Genomic DNA, 5,671 nt, shown 5'->3' with positions numbered 1-5,671 from the left:
TAAATTTGAATGGCAGTCATATTAACTGGAGTTCCATGTAGGCATGCAGGTATTATCCTGTGACCTATAGCACTGAGATTAACAATGGATCTTGAAATCTTCTTTTTGATGATGGATGAGATGGTATTCTTCTTAATTTGTCATTCCTGGCATAGCAAAGCTTATGATTGATTGATTCAAAATGGATTATACTAGTCCACTTCAGGTCACTAATGCTTAGGATATTGATCTTTTATGCATTCAATTCTGATGACTCCCCCATTTTCCTCTATCCATACTTTGTATAGTCTACATTCTGATTATTAATAAGTATTTGCAGCAGTTTCTCCTCATTTTGAGCCATGTACCATCTTCAAATAAAGGTCCTCACAGTTTTACTCCATCCAGGACATTAAAGGTGAGTCTACTTTGAGGAGGCAGCTCTTTCCCAGGTATATCTATGTGCATTCCACCGGTAAGGGCTCATATTCTGGCACTAAATCAGATAATGTTCCACTGCTATTCAGACATCTTTCAGTGGCTAATCTCCAGAAGTGGACTGTCTATTCCTTCTTCCTAGTCTGTCTTAGTCTGGAAACTCTGACGAAACCTGTCCACCCTGGGTGACCTCCTGTTTCTTGAAAACTCAGTGTCAGCTTCCAACATAAGAGCACACACAAGCCACTGCAGTATAACAACCTGTGTTAGTCTGGGTTGACTACAGAAACAAATCCAGAGACACTCGTGTGTGGGTTTCCAAGCGGCTCCTCCAGCTCCAGGGCTTTGGTTCCTTCAGTGTGTCTCCCTGTGACTTGTCAACAGCAATGAATGTGAAGCAGAGACGTGTCCCACCTCTAGGGAGGAAGACAGCGGTTCCCAGAATCCTCAGGAGAAGGCCATGCCTACACAGAGGCCTCATTGGCTATGACTTAATTGACAAGCTAAACTCCACCCCTTCACTCAAGCTGATGGGAGATTATGTAACTGCCATACAAACTGACAGAAATGTGTTGGTCTGTAAAAATTACAGCTCCAAAACCCCATATGGGGCAGTTCTACTCTGTCCTATGGAGTCCCTGAGTTGGAATGGACCCAATAACAGTACGTTTCGCATATTTGGGTGATACAAAATGGTCAACTCAAGTGCTAAAAGGTTGGTGGTTTGTCCTTAGCTATGTGAATTGATTTTCAGCTCACACTTAATCATAAACCCTAATCTGAGAACCGTTTTAATGCTTTGGTCCTGCTCCATACTTACCCTAATGAAGTGGTTGCTGAAGCTATGGAAGCAATAGCAAAGTGTGGTGAAAATTGATGGTGCCTGGCTATCAGAAAGAACAGTCTGAGGTCTTAAGGACTTGTCTTAAAACAAGCAGACATCTAAGTGGTTTCAGATAAATCTGTAAGGAAGAAGCACACCAACATGTGTGATCAAAGGATTTTTAATAAAATCTATAATCAAAGGAAGGGATTGTATTAGAACTTCAATTCTGAGCACCTAATTTATTGATGCTATGGATAGCAACGAAGCCCCTAATCTTTTTACATTTGTCTTCACATGGATTGTTTCCACTGAATTCCTTCTGACCATTAATTTGGGATGTTAACAGGTTTGCCCTCAGGCAGAGTGTGTTGAAAAGCAGATTACCTCTGCTCCTCACCCATTCACTTCCAGCCCAGGGTGGGGAAGACTCCCTTAGGGACTTGCCTGGTTGTGTCCTGGATGGAAATTACCATATAACTATGCAACCTGTAGTCATGAGTCAGACTCTCACTGCCTTGGTCTGAAGGCTCTGTACTAATCTTGTAAACTGCCTAACTTTAGTGTATGTGTCCCAATCATAGTTCTGATTTCACTTCTGTAGCCCCACCTGTAATTGTGATGTATTTACTTGACACCCGTCTTGCTTCTTATGTTCTTTTTAAATCTCTGAATCTCAGCAAACCCTTGGAGGCCCTTATGGCCTTGTGCTAAGGTCGCCCTCCCTCATCTGGATGATAAACCTGAAGAAATAGGCTTAGTGACTGTTCTCCTTAAATGACACATACTTTTAAAAGTTGGGTGGCTTGAGTCCACCCAGAGGTGTCTTGGAAGAAAGGCTTGACTACTTTCTTCCTTCTACTTCCGAGTTCACGATCATGAAGACCCAAAGACCCAACTTCTACTCTGACATGCTGGGGGTTACCTTGAGTTAGAGTCAATATGATAGCAGATGATGTGGTTTTAAGTGTGGGAAACAGAGGGATGTCTCCCAAGTTGTCTTCCCCAAATATATGCCTAACTCAGCTGCTTGCTACACGTGGTTAATGACTACACTTGGCGGTCAACAGAAATAAGTCAGGGGTTATTCTCCCTAAGGGTTATCAACCATGCAGATAAAGCAAACACCACTGTTTATCCCACATCCAAGGTGGTGCAAATGGTTAATATGCTCACCTTCTACCCACAGAAGAATCTTGGTTGCATAATGATTCCAAGTTGAGCTGCAAGCCACAAGGTCAGCAGTTCGAAACCAGGAGCTGCTCCTGGAGAGAAACTTGAGACTTTCTAACTTCTGTAAAGAGCTGCACTCTCAGAAACCGACAGGGGCAGTTCTACCCTTCCCTGCAGGGTGGCTATGAGCCAGCATCGACTGGATGGCAGTGAGTTTGGCTTGGATTTCTACCCACAAGCTTGATGGTTCAATTCATGAGAAAGGCCGGATCACCAGCCATTGAAACCCCTACGTGGTGCTATTCCACTGTATTCCAGGAGGGGCACCACAGGGCAGAGCCGGCTCTGTAGGAACTAACTCGAGGGCCCTCACTGAGGGCCACAAAGCTGTGTGTGCAGAGTGAGCGACGAGCTGCATGCTGACACAACACGCTGGGCGGGCTTTCCCTCTGCCACACATGGTTTCCTCCATGATTTCAAGGGTTTCCACATGTGCAGAGAACCGCCCTGAAAGTTTTCATGGGTGAGGCCTTTGGGGGGAAAGAAGATCATGAGGCCTGTCTTCTGAGGAGCCCTGGGTGAGCTTGAACCCCCAAACTTTTCTGTTAGTAACCCGGGTCTTAACCATTTGCCCCATCCTTAAACCTACTGTCAATTCCATCTCATGGCAACCCCCTCAGACAGAGTAGAACTGCCCCTTAGGGTTTCCTAGGCTGTCAACTTTTGTGGAAGTTTCCTCTTTCTCTTGGAGTGGCTGTGTGTGTGTATGTGAACTTAGATAGAAGCCTACCGAACCACCAGAGGCTTTTTGGCTCCACACACGACTCCCCTTGCCACTTCCCCATTGTAATTTCCTTACATGGAGCCTCTCCTTGTAGTGTTAGTGGATACCCCTAAAGTACTGGGGCCAGGGGAACCTGGTATCACTGTGGGCTAAGCACTCCTCTGGAAGAACGTGAGGCAGTCTGCACCCATCAAGTTGGGCTGCCTCGCAAACCCTTTGGAGCAGATCTCTGTCTTGGACAGTCACCACGAGTCAGAATCAATGCCGTGGAAGGCAGCTTTGCTCACAACTATGCGACCAATGCCACACAAGAATGGACTCGAGAGCAGTGGGTGTGATCTTCTTGTTTCCGGCAGCTACAGAACCTTGGTGGTGCAGTGTCCTGTTAAGGCACAGTCGACAGTTTGAAACCACCCCAGCTGCTCCACAAGAGAAAGAGGGTGCTGTCTGCTCCCATAAGTATTTGTCAGCCTCAGAAACCCTGTGGAGACGTTCTCTTCTCTCTGTAGTGTCACTGTAAGTCAGACACCACCCCACGGCAGTAGCTGGGTTTTCTGATTTTTACTGAGTGGTGGCATGACAGTTAGCTTGGGGGCAGAAGTGCGGGCAAAATATTGCAGTTGGCTGCTTCAGAGCATGTCTGTTCTCCAAGAGAAAGGGCCTGGATGCTCACCTGAGCAGGTGGTCCAGGCAGCCCTCCAGGAAGGATACGGACTCTAGCTGCAGCTTCTGGGGGTGCCACAGGCTAGTGAACAGGACAATGCACTGTCACGTGTACTTTTCCCTTTTGGCCCCAGAATGGTGGGACGGCAAGGCCTGCCAGGTGACGGAGCAGGAACCTGTGCAGATTCACCATCTGGCCCAGGTACAGTGCCACTGCCCCAGGTGGGGCAGTCTGCTGGGCAAAAAGGCAATCTGCTTCCATAAAGACTGACAGCCTATGAAGCCCTCTGAACTCAGTCATTGCGTCATTTCTCATGGCGATTCTATAATGCAGAGCAGAACTGTCCCTGTGGGTTTCTGTGACTAACTCTTTTGTGTGTGTGTGTGTGTGTGTGTGTGACTAACTCTTTACAGCAGTAGGAAGCCCCATCTTTCTCACTCTGAAACCTTAGGAAATAGTTTTTCTCAGTCCTCGGAGGCCACTCTGAGTCACAGTCCACTCGATGGCTGTCCGTATAATGCTGGCTGATGAGGTCTTGCATGCCCATCACCACTGTTTTAGCCAAATACAGAGACCAGATCGATTTGAGAAACTCTTCGTTTATTTCTGCAAGAGCTTGAAGGAAGAAAAGAATGGGGTTGAAACCTCCCCCAACTGCGTCAGAGATTGACAAGCAAGTTACATGGCCAAAACTCTGTGGCGAGTTGAGGGAATGTTTACTAGGTTTGTTACAATGAACAGCAACCTTCAGCAATGGGACAAAGGAGTCATGGTTCACAGAAATGGGAGGCATCCTGTCACTCCCTGAGGTTCTCAGGCTCTGCTGCTTATCTAAATGCTCTCTCTTGCCCAGTTGGTTTTGTTTGTCCAACTTGCTGAATTAGAACATTCTTAAGGTTAAAGGCAATTTTACTGCAAAGGGGAGGGGGCTGTACATTTTGCCGTTTTTCTGCAAACCAAGTCTTAAACAGACCAGATCTCACCCCATGTCACTTTCCCAACATTGATTAACAGCCGGCTAACTCTCTTACCCACTGTATCAGGTATGACGAAGTAAGGCCTTGTCAGAAACTAGATGAAAGGACAAAGAGGAAGAATTCATGGATGCTGAGGCAGCAACTAGGCGCCCTGGTGGTATAGCGGTTACTACTGACCAGCAGCCCCACCCCCACCCCCCAAACACTCAGTGGGAGATGGTGTGAGTCCGAATCGACTCAATGGCATTGCGTTTGCTTTTTGTTGGTTTTGAGGCAGCATAAGAAGGAGCCCTGGTGGCGTCATGGAATAAGTCTGGAGGCTGCTAAACACTGACCTGGTGGTTCAAACCCACCAACCGCTCCCAGGGAGAAAGATGAAGATGTCTTGCTCCCAAAAAATCTTAACAGTCTTGGAAACACTAGAGAAGGTCGCTATGGATTGGAGTCCTCTCGATGGCAGTGGATTTGGGCTTGGTGGCTGTTTGGAGGCTGCAAGCTGGCCTCGTTGCAGGTTCCTAGAGAAGGGTCCACTGCAGATTATGGGAAAGGGGCCCAAACTGAGGGAGATGAGTGCTGGACTGGGGGGCAGGCATTTATTTCTCTGGACCCCCTCAAAGCCGGCCTTAGGGCCTGAGTAAACAGCTCTCGGGAACTGTGGCATCCCTAGACTCTTCCCATGTGTCAGGCCCAGCCCCATCCAGGCCCACTCTCCCCGGCTTGCAGCTCTTGCAGCTAGACGCTGCTCCGGCGCTCGCCACCAGAGGCGCTCGCGTGCGCGCATGCGCCCCGTAGCCCAGTGCTTCCCTGAAAGCCAATCAGAGGCGGCAGCGGCC

The sequence above is a fragment of the Echinops telfairi genome, unplaced genomic scaffold (assembly GCF_000313985.2).
Source record: "Echinops telfairi isolate 266 unplaced genomic scaffold, ASM31398v2 ScPeMD7_29;HRSCAF=101, whole genome shotgun sequence".
Taxonomy (NCBI): domain Eukaryota; kingdom Metazoa; phylum Chordata; class Mammalia; order Afrosoricida; family Tenrecidae; genus Echinops; species Echinops telfairi.
Note: the sequence above shows the minus strand (reverse complement) of the source record.